We start from the raw sequence: 12789 nt of genomic DNA, 5'->3' as shown, positions 1-12789 counted from the left end.
ATGATCAGGGTCTGTGTTGAAGAGGAGGAGGTGGAGGAGGATCAGGGTCTGTGTTGAAGAGGAGGAGGTGGAGGATGATCAGGGTCTGTGTTGAAGATGAGGAGGTGGAGGAGGATCAGGGTCTGTGTTGAAGAGGAGGAGGTGGAGGAGGATCAGGGTCTGTGTTGAAGAGGAGGAGGTGGAGGAGGATCAGGGCCTGTGTTGAAGAGGAGGAGGTAGAGGATGATCAGGGCCTGTGTTGAAGAGGAGGAGGTGGAGGATGATCAGGGTCTGTGTTGAAGAGGAGGAGGTGGAGGAGGATCAGGGTCTGTGTTGAAGAGGAGGAGGTGGAGGATGATCAGGGTCTGTGTTGAAGAGGAGGAGGTGGAGGATGATCAGGGTCTGTGTTGAAGAGGAGGAGGTGGAGGATGATCAGGGTCTGTGTTGAAGATGAGGAGGTGGAGGAGGATCAGGGTCTGTGTTGAAGAGGAGGAGGTGGAGGAGGATCAGGGTCTGTGTTGAAGAGGAGGAGGTGGAGGATGATCAGGGTCTGTGTTGAAGAGGAGGAGGTGGAGGATGATCAGGGTCTGTGTTGAAGAGGAGGAGGTGGAGGAGGATCAGGGTCTGTGTTGAAGAGGAGGAGGTGGAGGATGATCAGGGTCTGTGTTGAAGAGGAGGAGGTGGAGGATGATCAGGGTCTGTGTTGAAGAGGAGGAGGTGGAGGAGGATCAGGGTCTGTGTTGAAGAGGAGGAGGTGGAGGATGATCAGGGTCTGTGTTGAAGAGGAGGAGGTGGAGGATGATCAGGGTCTGTGTTGAAGAGGAGGAGGTGGAGGAGGATCAGGGTCTGTGTTGAAGAGGAGGAGGTGGAGGATGATCAGGGTCTGTGTTGAAGAGGAGGAGGTGGAGGATGATCAGAGCCTGTGTTGAAGAGGAGGAGGTGGAGGATGATCAGGGCCTGTGTTGAAGAGGAGGAGGTGGAGGAGGATCAGGGTCTGTGTTGAAGAGGAGGAGGTGGAGGATGATCAGGGTCTGTGTTGAAGAGGAGGAGGTGGAGGATGATCAGGGCCTGTGTTGAAGAGGAGGAGGTGGAGGATGATCAGGGTCTCAGAAATTGAGAGCCAAGTTCCGCACCCATGAGGACGGCCTCAACCGGGATCGTGGGTTCATGTCACGCTGCACGTAATCCCACCAGCGATAAAATAGTTATCTGTTTTTAATACAACTGGTCTTTCTCTCTCTTTCTCTTCCTTTCGGATGTTTCTCTCCCTCCCTCTCTCTCTCTGTCTTTGGTTCTGGCCGTTTGTATATTCAGTTGTCTTGTATCTAATGTCTCTCTGTCTGAACACTATTCAATTCCTTTGATGGCCTTGATAACGGGCAGTTGGAAAGATCATCTGTGATCACCAGGCATTGTTCTCTGTCTATATGTGCGGTAAATTTCAAGGAATCCCACACACTCCTGACGAAGGAGAAAGCGTCCAAAAGCTTGTGATTTTCAAATAAAACTGTTGGACTATAACCTGGTGTTGTAAGATTCCTTACATGTGTTGAAGAGGAGGAGGTGGAGGATGATCAGGGTCTGTGTTGAAGAGGAGGAGGTGGAGGAGGATCAGGGTCTGTGTTGAAGAGGAGGAGGTGGAGGAGGATCAGGGTCTGTGTTGAAGAGGAGGAGGTGGAGGAGGATCAGGGTCTGTGTTGAAGAGGAGGAGGTGGAGGAGGATCAGGGTCTGTGTTGAAGAGGAGGAGGTGGATGATCAGGGTCTGTGTTGAAGAGGAGGAGGTGGAGGATGATCAGGGTCTGTGTTGAAGAGGAGGAGGTGGAGGATGATCAGGGTCTGTGTTGAAGAGGAGGAGGTGGAGGATGATCAGGGACTGTGTTGAAGAGGAGGAGGTGGAGGAGGATCAGGGTCTGTGTTGAAGAGGAGGAGGTGGAGGATGATCAGGGTCTGTGTTGAAGAGGAGGAGGTGGAGGATGATCAGAGTCTGTGTTGAAGAGGAGGAGGTGGAGGATGATCAGGGTCTGTGTTGAAGAGGAGGAGGTGGAGGATGATCACGGTCTGTGTTGAAGAGGAGGAGGTGGAGGATGATCAGAGTCTGTGTTGAAGAGGAGGAGGTGGAGGATGATCAGGGACTGTGTTGAAGAGGAGGAGGTGGAGGAGGATCAGGGTCTGTGTTGAAGAGGAGGAGGTGGAGGAGGATCAGGGTCTGTGTTGAAGAGGAGGAGGTGGAGGAGGATCAGGGTCTGTGTTGAAGAGGAGGAGGTGGAGGATGATCAGGGTCTGTGTTGAAGAGGAGGAGGTGGAGGATGATCAGGGTCTGTGTTGAAGAGGAGGAGGTGGAGGATGATCAGGGTCTGTGTTGAAGAGGAGGAGGTGGAGGAGGATCAGGGACTGTGTTGAAGAGGAGGAGGTGGAGGATGATCAGGGTCTGTGTTGAAGAGGAGGAGGTGGAGGATGATCAGGGTCTGTGTTGAAGAGGAGGAGGTGGAGGAGGATCAGGGTCTGTGTTGAAGAGGAGGAGGTGGAGGATGATCAGGGCCTGTGTTGAAGAGGAGGAGGTGGAGGATGATCAGGGCCTGTGTTGAAGAGGAGGAGGTGGAGGAGGATCAGGGCCTGTGTTGAAGAGGAGGAGGAGGTGGAGGATGATCAGGGTCTGTGTTGAAGAGGAGGAGGTGGAGGAGGATCAGGGTCTGTGTTGAAGAGGAGGAGGTGGAGGATGATCAGGGTCTGTGTTGAAGAGGAGGAGGAGGAGGAGGATCAGGGTCTGTGTTGAAGAGGAGGAGGTGGAGGATGATCTGCGTCTGTGTTGAAGAGGAGGAGGTGGAGGATGATCAGGGTCTGTGTTGAAGAGGAGGAGGTGGAGGATGATCAGGGCCTGTGTTGAAGAGGAGGAGGTGGAGGAGGATCAGGGTCTGTGTTGAAGAGGAGGAGGTGGAGGATGATCAGGGTCTGTGTTGAAGAGGAGGAGGTGGAGGATGATCAGGGTCTGTGTTGAAGAGGAGGAGGTTGAGGATGATCAGAGTCTGTGTTGAAGAGGAGGAGGTGGAGGAGGATCAGGTTCTGTGTTGAAGAGGAGGAGGTGGAGGAGGATCAGGGTCTGTGTTGAAGAGGAGGAGGTGGAGGATGATCAGGGTCTGTGTTGAAGAGGAGGAGGTTGAGGATGATCAGAGTCTGTGTTGAAGAGGAGGAGGTGGAGGAGGATCAGGTTCTGTGTTGAAGAGGAGGAGGTGGAGGATGATCAGGGTCTGTGTTGAAGAGGAGGAGGTGGAGGATGATCAGGGTCTGTGTTGAAGAGGAGGAGGTGGAGGATGATCAGAGTCTGTGTTGAAGAGGAGGAGGTTGAGGATGATCAGAGCCTGTGTTGGCTGCGGTCTGATGATCAGTGTCTGTGTTGGCTGCGGTCTGATGATCAGTGTCTGTGTTGGCTGCGGTCTGATGATCAGTGTCTGTGTTGGCTGCGGTCTGATGATCAGTGTCTGTGTTGGCTGCGGTCTGATGATCAGTGTCTGTGTTGGCTGCGGTCTGATGATCAGTGTCTGTGTTGGCTGCGGTCTGATGATCAGTGTCTGTGTTGGCTGCGGTCTGATGATCCACCTCAGCTGTAGAATTTATATTTGCTCCACCAGGTGACTCTCTGGGCAGGTCGGGAACATTCTTCTGGACATTGGAAAAAGAACGCTGATAGGGTGACTGCGTTTGCTCGGATCTGCTCCTGTGAGTTATTGAAGAAGGACTCACAGTCCATGACGTATGAGTGGATCCTGTCGGGGAAATCTTGAATCAGTTGTTTTGAAATGTCCCTCAGGAACTCGGTGTAGTTGAGCGTGGCCTCCCCTAAATTCTTCTCAATTATCGAGGATGCTTTGGCTGAGCCAATCAGGGGGGCGATCAAACACAGTGTTGAGTTACAAGACCTCGAGACGTCCTTGCTGTTTAAATCCAGGTGTAACAACAAGCGAACCAGGTTGGAATGGATCTGTTGGCAGAAGTAGGACTTGGGATCTTTGGTTCCGCACTTGGCTAAACTTCCCAACACGCTGAACGCTTCAGCCTGCACTTTACTACACTTGGCCTCAAAGAATGGTTGAATCCCAGTGACTATTTTCAGTACAAAGGGTCTGATGGTATTTGCCCTCAACTGGTTTAAGTGTTTTGAGAGACAAAACAGCACCTCAAACATTAGCACCTCGTTATCGTTCTCCCCGGTCGCCATCAGACCAGTCATTGCACACAGCACTGGGCGAGAATATTTTTCGATGCTTTGAGGAGCTCCAGTTGTAACGTTGCCCAGGCCCCTGACACAGATAAACTGGACAACTGGAGAAGTGCAGAGCAGACACCGAAGCAGTCTGCTCATTAGAGTGTCTGTGAGCTGCTGCTGTGAAGCCAGTGGAGATTTTAAAAGCTCTCCAAAGAATGCAGCCACGGTGACTTTCTGACACTCTTGTACAGTAAGGATGAGAGCTGCGAGCTGTACTACAATCCCAGTCAGACTAATGCTCGCATATCGGACCATTGCTTTGGCCAGCAGAATAACCCCCCTGTGGGACTTGCGCAGGTCCATCATCTGGTCCCAGCCTCCATTTTCCACCATGAAATTTACCACGAGTTGATTCCCTGTCCGGCCCAGCAGATCCTTTAGTGTCTGCACACAGTTCACACACACATCTCTGCTGCTCGATGTTTGAGGCTCAGCTGAGAATTCTCTCTGCTTCGGTTCACGATGAGGAACAAAAGCCTTGGGCAGACGAACATCGACGGAGGAGCTGTGATGGACCAGCAGGGTGCTGAATAACTGGGGGAATAATTTGATTGCAGCCTCTCTCGACTCGGGCGTGGTTATCATCTCATACAGAGCACACACAGCCGCCAGGGATCTGAGAGTGGAATATTGAGTTGGGTTCTCACTGATGGAGCTGGTTCTGCATTCCCCTAATGGTAACTGTTTGTTCAGTGTGTCCAGCAGCTCCCTCATTGTACTCATGGCACATTCTGTCTCCTCTGCCAGTGATCTCCATATATCACTGACGTACTTGTCCAAAGGAACGGGGTAAGTGAGGAGACAGAACACAACTGTAGATGTGTTGTGAGAGGTTAGAATGGCAATGCTACGTAGGACCGAAAGTTTCACCTGCTCGTAAGGAACCAACTGCAATTGAAGCCTCAGCACGTCAAGTATCTCCTCCACCTGGTCCCGAAGCTCATTGCCACGTCTTTTAATGATGGTTCTCATGAGGATAGCGGCTGCACTGGAACAGCTGGGCTGATGGTCTGCCAGTCCTTTGAAGACCACAAAGAGCAAGTTGCCCAGCTGGTCATGGGGCAAACACTTGGAAATGACCTCTGTGACCTGACAGCAAGTTTGATAAAGGACTGAACTGTCGGGGTTAACTAACTGTTCTCTGACTGCTTTCAGAACCTCTAACAGCTCCTTGTGCTGATCCAGATTGGTGCCTTCATATGATAACTGAATGGACAGGATTATGTACAAACTGTCCAGGGCCATCTGCCCAATGGGAAGTGATGGGTCTGCACAGCGCGGCAACAGTCGTCCAATCACAGCCCCCATGTTATTTAGAGGCAATACATCATTAACATGGAGTGTCTCCAAGTAACATTTCAGCAGCTCGAAGGTAGTGTCCAAGGCCCTCTCTCGTTCATAGTCCTTCATTGACACGATCCACTCTTCTACCTGATTGAATATGGCCTGAAGACCTTCCGGAGACAGATCCTGAAGTAATATTTGTTTCAGAAGCTCTTGCAGGGCAGTCATGGTTTGGGAATAAAGTGTTGGGGTCCCTTTGATGTTACTATTTGTGTCTTTGTCCTTGTCCAGTTCTGGAGGTACCAAGCTGAAAGTACTGGTCAGACAAGTTTGAATCAATTGCGATGTGTCAGCTTGGTTTGATTCAGTGTGTAGTTGGACGAGATACTTGCAGGCGTTCATGGCTAACTGTCGAACAGGGCTCTGCAGCAGCTGTGGTGACTCGGCCTCAATAAGGTCCTGCATGTATGTCAGCAACTCCCTGTTTCTGCTAAAGTTGAAGGAAACTCTCTGGTGATTTGAACGTAGGGATGAGGCTATCAGAGTCACGGTCTTTATTAGGCTGAGCTTTAGTGTGGGATCCCTGGATTTAGCCTTTATTCCCTGCCCACTGGTAACGAATTGGCTCACCACAGCTGGCAGAATGTGGGTCTCGATTCTGGGGAGCACTAGTTCCTCAGGTGCGTAGAGTGCCATGTTCCCATAGCACAGAACCAGCGTGCTCTTAGCTTTATCCAGATCCACATCAGGCTTGTCCCTAAGAATATTGAAGTAGTTTTTAGTATTCTTAAAGCTATTGGAATTAGCAAACTCTTCCAGGCTACTGAGGGTATCATCAAAGTGGGTCATGGCGCAGAAACCAATGGCAACAGCTGCTCCCTCTCTCTCCGCACTCTCATTGTGCTGCACACTCAGTAGCATTTGGTGAAGCTCCTCCTTTATGTTCTTGCTGGGGACCTGACAGAGCACTGTCCCAAGAGATTTATAGAGAAAGCCCTTCTCTTGTGGGGAACGATGGTCGGTGTCGATCTGTTTACACATTTCATCACTCAGCTGACTCGTCCATTCCTCGTCGTCAATGGTGTTCAGAGTTCTGGATAAGAGCAGCAACAGTTTCTCTTCCCATTCTTGTTGGGGCAGAGACTCCTCTGAATTCTCCAGTAAATGGTCAACTAATGAGGGAAGCTCCTCTTCCCACCCACTCACTGTTGCTGGGTGGATATTGAAGCTCAGGACTTGCATTAGCCTCAGTGCAGCAGCTCCTCGGCTTCCTCCCTGATATGGGCAACAAGACACGATGAGGAGTCGGGCCAGCAGTGCCTGGGCTTTAGGGAGATTGGCATCTTCATTGTAAGTAAGGAAAAACCTTTCACTACCGGCTTGCCATTTCTTTTTCCCAAGATGTGCTAAACAATTGCAGATGGTTGTTAAAGCCTTGGTGTACTGGGTCATAGTGACACACTCCAGTAAGAATGGCCAGAGAATATCTTCCATCTTCACTGTATTTGTGATCATAAACATCACTGTTTCACATACTGTAACTACGTCTTCATCTGTAACCTGATCTGGCTGATGATTTGACGGTACCGTTGTCCTTAAATCAATGGGTGCAGCACACTGTCGGATGAGGAATTCCACCATTACCTTTCCTCCCTCTGGCTTAAGGTAACCTTGCTGGGCCATGGCACATATTACCTGGGCAATTAGCTTCTTCTCCTGATTGCTGCTCTTGTCTAGAAGTACTGGTTTAATGGCATCCACAATCTGAGCCTTCTTCCTCTCTAAGTGTGGGGCGGCTGAGCTGATGAGGTGTCTCAGTACACTGAGTGCTCCTACTCTCATTTGTTGGTCAGCGTTCTCTAACTTGGATAAGAGGAAGTCGACTAATGAATCTGCGTAAGCCGGGGCCAGAACTGTGAAACAGCGAAGGATCTCAGTGTGGTTCTTCACGGCAAGATGGTTATTAAAGTCCACAGAAAGACAAATCTGCTGGTGGAGATTGTTAAGCAGATTGTCCATCTGTGTTTTCAGCCCGAGACACCTCATCTCTGTGGCAACATCCAGTACCCGGAACAGACACTCTGTGATGGAAAAATGCCCCACTTGTTTCTTGTAGAGAGACAAGATTCCTAGAATTAACTTGGGCAGCTCTTCCTCTAGTCTGTCCTTGGGCAGCAGGGAGCTGATATAGCCTAGAGCTTCCACTGTTGGAGCGCTCAACTTGGAGGGCTCCTTCTCCAGCCACACCTTGAACAACAGATTATAGACAATGTTGATCTCGGTGGAGAAAGACTTTTTAGTCACTGTAGGGTCTGAGGCTTTCTCTGCATTTCCCAGATAGATCAAGATGCTCTTGCTAAAACTACCCATTGCCGAGGCGAATACAGCCTTCAGCTCAGCCTCTTTAACTCTAATGAGAACTGGAATCATGATCCCCAAGATGGACTTGAGAAAAGGCACCATGCCGTACACATTTTCCGTTGACATTTTGGTCAAGGTCTTCACCATGTGCACATGCGGAAGGTGCCCTTGTTTGAAATTCTCCGTCATCAACTGGACAACTTCATTAATAAACCTAAAGCTCATGGCAACCAGGAGATTGCTCGCAGCTTCCTGGCTGTCAGCTTGTGCTCCTGTTAATGTCGTCATCCACAATTTAGCCAAAGAGATAACTTTCTGCGCTAGTGCTTGGCTAATTTGATCAAGGGAGTCCTTGATAATCTTCGTCATGCTCTCCAATACTACAACCCCCTGTGGAGCTGTCAGCGTGGTGTGGTGGGACAGATAATCATGGCAGGTCATTAACACTATTTCTGGGTGGTGACACCCCAGTGTATGGAGGGTGTTTGATATTTTCTGCTGACAACTGTCGTCTTCCTCTGCTGTCATCTTCACCAGGGCAACTGAGAATGATTCCACGCTGCTGTACATTTTAGCAGTCATTCCACAGCCTGAGACTGGAAGGCTAAAATTGCTCAGTTCAGTATTACAGAGATTACTAGTGCCCTCTCACTAAAGGACGTGTCCTTTCAGAATTCAAACCCCAAGCTGTCCAATATACTCTAAGCAGTTGGGCCTGATCTTTGCTCTCCGGCTTGAACTACGGCTCTTCAATTTGAAGGAACTTTTTAACCAAATACTTTGTGTGTCTAATTATCGATTAAAGACTGTATTTGTTCACTCACTCAGTCTGAAATGAAATCTCCCATTGGGTGACTGTCTCTTTCCTCTCCACTGTTCTTTCTCTCCTATGATTCACACGGTTCTTTTACACAGCGTTTCCAATCCCCTGTCCACTGATCGTCCCAGATTTGGATGGATTTGGTGAACGCACTTGTTTTTAAGCTCTCTCAGATACAAATGCAGAGTTTGTGCCAATTTGCTGCATTTTGTCCACCCCTCCTGTCTCTGGGTTGTTATGGCTTTCATTGTGAAGTCAAGTGACATGACATAACCCCTGAGTTGTGATGTGGGCCCTGGGTCGTGTGCCCATATAAGTCCTGCCAGCTGATTGTGACAGTTTAAGGTGGGTGGGGGTTAAGGCACAGACCAGAGATACAGACCATACTGACAAGGCAACAGCTGCAGCCCTGGGCAGCCATGTTGGATTGGACAGATGTTTGTTGCTCATATAGACCCCACAGTATCGCAGGATTTCAAAGTGCTTGTGGCAAAATATGGAGAAATAGATTGTAGGAGGGACATTTCTAGTAAAAGAAACCCCCAAAATAGATTCAAAATCAAATTTAAATACATTTAAATAAAAGATGTGACCCCACGTGACCTTTCAGAGGTTAGAATGTAAATGCACCATTTCCAGCCCCTGGTGATATGGGGCCTTCAGTCTGGACCGATAGTCTCAGGTAATATAGGATGGGTCAGATGCTATTTGTATTTGAATAGGAAGGATGAGTTTCTAACTCGGGAGTTGTACACAGAATAAACACATCACTCCCAGTGTTTGTAATCCTGCGCTGACTGAAAGTTCACTCTGGAGGGATCAGAGCTGCTTCATGATGTCACGAGGAACTTGCTGTGACATCAGAGCGAACATCTGTCTCCCCCCCCCCCCCCACCGTGTGTCCATTTTCCTCTCCCGTCTCCCCCCCCCCCCCACCCCCCCCCCCCCCCCACCGCGTGTCCATTTTCCTCTCCCGTCTCCCCCCCCCCCCCACCCCCCCCCCCCCCACCGCGTGTCCATTTTCCTCTCCCGTCTCCCCCCCCCACCACCGTGAGTCCATTTTCCTCTCCCGTCTCCCCCCCCCACCACCGTGAGTCCATTTTCCTCTCCCGTCTCCCCCCCCCCCCCACCGTGAGTCCATTTTCCTCTCCCGGCTCCCCCCCCCCCACCGTGTGTCCATTTTCCTCTCCCGTCTCCCCCCCCCCCCCCCACCCCCCCCCCCCCCCACCGCGTGTCCATTTTCCTCTCCCGTCTCCCCCCCCCCCCCCACCCCCCCCCCCCCCCACCGCGTGTCCATTTTCCTCTCCCGTCTCCCCCCCCCACCACCGTGAGTCCATTTTCCTCTCCCGTCTCCCCCCCCCCACCACCGTGAGTCCATTTTCCTCTCCCGGCTCCCCCCCCCCCACCGTGTGTCCATTTTCCTCTCCCGTCTCCCCCCCCCGTGTGTCCATTTTCCTCTCCCGTCTCCCCCCCCCCCCACCATGAGTCCATTTTCCTCTCCCGGCTCCCCCCCCCCCCCCCACCGTGAGTCCATTTTCCTCTCCCGGCTCCCCCCCCCCCCCACCGTGAGTCCATTTTCCTCTCCTGTCTCCCCCCCCGTGTGTCCATTTTCCTCTCCTGTCTCCCCCCCCCGTGAGTCCATTTTCCTCTCCCGTCTCCCCCCCCCCATCGTGTGTCCATTTTCCTCTCCTGTCTCCCCCCCCCGTGTGTCCATTTTCCTCTCCCGTCTCCCCCCCCACCACCGTGAGTCCATTTTCCTCTCCCGTCTCCCCCCCCCCACCGTGTGTCCATTTTCCTCTCCTGTCTCCCCCCCCGTGTGTCCATTTTCCTCTCCTGTCTCCCCCCCCGTGTGTCCATTTTCCTCTCCTGTCTCCCCCCCCCCGTGTGTCCATTTTCCTCTCCCGTCTCCCCCCCCCCACCACGTGTCCATTTTCCTCTCCCGTCTCCCCCCCCCCCCCCCCACCGTGAGTCCATTTTCCTCTCCCGTCTCCCCCCCCACCACCGTGAGTCCATTTTCCTCTCCCGGCTCCCCCCCCCCCCACCGTGTGTCCATTTTCCTCTCCCGTCTCCCCCCCCCGTGTGTCCATTTTCCTCTCCCGTCTCCCCCCCCGTGTGTCCATTTTCCTCTCCTGTCTCCCCCCCCCCGTGTGTCCATTTTCCTCTCCCGTCTCCCCCCCCCCCACCACGTGTCCATTTTCCTCTCCCGTCTCCCCCCCCCCCCCCCCACCGTGAGTCCATTTTCCTCTCCCGTCTCCCCCCCCCACCACCGTGAGTCCATTTTCCTCTCCCGGCTCCCCCCCCCCCACCGTGTGTCCATTTTCCTCTCCCGTCTCCCCCCCCGTGTGTCCATTTTCCTCTCCTGTCTCCCCCCCCGTGTGTCCATTTTCCTCTCCTGTCTCCCCCCCCCCGTGTGTCCATTTTCCTCTCCCGTCTCCCCCCCCCCACCGTGAGTCCATTTTCCTCTCCCGTCTCCCCCCCCCCCCCACCGTGAGTCCATTTTCCTCTCCCGTCTCCCCCCCCCCCACCGTGAGTCCATTTTCCTCTCCCGTCTCCCCCCCCCCCCCACCGTGAGTCCATTTTCCTCTCCTGTCTCCCCCCCCCCGTGTGTCCATTTTCCTCTCCCGTCTCCCCCCCCCCCCACCGTGAGTCCATTTTCCTCTCCCGTCTCCCCCCCCCCCACCGTGAGTCCATTTTCCTCTCCCGTCTCCCCCCCCCCCCCACCGTGAGTCCATTTTCCTCTCCCGTCTCCCCCCCCCCCCCACCGTGAGTCCATTTTCCTCTCCCGTCTCCCCCCCCCCACCGTGAGTCCATTTTCCTCTCCCGTCTTCCCCCCCCCCACCACGTGTCCATTTTCCTCTCCCGTCTCCCCCCCCCCCCCCACCGTGAGTCCATTTTCCTCTCCCGTCTCCCCCCCCCCCCCCACCGTGAGTCCATTTTCCTCTCCCGTCTCCCCCCCCCCCCACCGTGAGTCCATTTTCCTCTCCCGTCTCCCCCCCCCCACCGTGAGTCCATTTTCCTCTCCCGTCTCCCCCCCCCCCACCACGTGTCCATTTTCCTCTCCCGTCTCCCCCCCCCACCCCCCACCGTGTGTCCATTTTCCTCTCCCGTCTCCCCCCCCCCACCCCCCACCGTGTGTCCATTTTCCTCTCCCGTCTCTCCCCCCCCCCCCCCCACCACGTGTCCATTTTCCTCTCCCGTCTCCCCCCCACCCCCCCCCACGTGTCCATTTTCCTCTCCCGTCTCTCCCCCCCCCCCCCCCCCACCACGTGTCCATTTTCCTCTCCCGTCTCCCCCCCCCCCCCCCACCCCCCCCCCCCCCCCCCACCGTGAGTCCATTTTCCTCTCCCGTCTCCCCCCCCCCCCCACCGTGAGTCCATTTTCCTCTCCCGGCTCCCCCCCCCCCACCACCGTGTGTCCATTTTCCTCTCCCGTCTCCCCCCCCACCACCGTGAGTCCATTTTCCTCTCCCGTCTCCCCCCCCCCCCACCGTGTGTCCATTTTCCTCTCCTGTCTCCCCCCCCGTGTGTCCATTTTCCTCCTGTCTCCCCCCCCGTGTGTCCATTTTCCTCTCCTGTCTCCCCCCCCCGTGTGTCCATTTTCCTCTCCTGTCTCCCCCCACCGTGTGTCCATTTTCCTCTCCCGTCTCCCCCCCCCCCACCACGTGTCCATTTTCCTCTCCCGTCTTCCCCCCCCCCACCACGTGTCCATTTTCCTCTCCCGTCTCCCCCCCACCCCCCCCCACGTGTCCATTTTCCTCTCCCGTCTCCCCCCCCCACCCCCCACCGTGTGTCCATTTTCCTCTCCCGTCTCTCCCCCCCCCCCCCCCCCCACCACGTGTCCATTTTCCTCTCCCGTCTCTCCCCCCCCCCCCCCCCACCACGTGTCCATTTTCCTCTCCCGTCTCTCCCCCCCCCCCCCCCCCACCACGTGTCCATTTTCCTCTCCCGTCTCTCCCCCCCCCCCCCCCACCACGTGTCCATTTTCCTCTCCCGTCTCCCCCCCCCCCGCACCACGTGTCCATTTTCCTCTCCCGTCTCCCCCCCCCCCCCACCGTGAGTCCATTTTCCTCTCCCGGCTCCCCCA

General features: G+C 54.0%; 1 pseudogene; it reads right to left on the bottom strand.

Annotated features, from left to right (window-relative positions):
• Positions 1–3575: 3575 nt before the first annotated feature.
• LOC137328108 (maestro heat-like repeat-containing protein family member 1 pseudogene) lies at positions 3576–8456 on the bottom strand (annotated as a pseudogene).
• Between the last annotated feature and the right edge of the window lie 4333 nt (positions 8457–12789).

Source organism: Heptranchias perlo, chromosome 12 (assembly GCF_035084215.1).
Source record: "Heptranchias perlo isolate sHepPer1 chromosome 12, sHepPer1.hap1, whole genome shotgun sequence".
Lineage (NCBI taxonomy): Eukaryota > Metazoa > Chordata > Chondrichthyes > Hexanchiformes > Hexanchidae > Heptranchias > Heptranchias perlo.
This window is presented reverse-complemented; position numbering and strand designations above follow the sequence as displayed.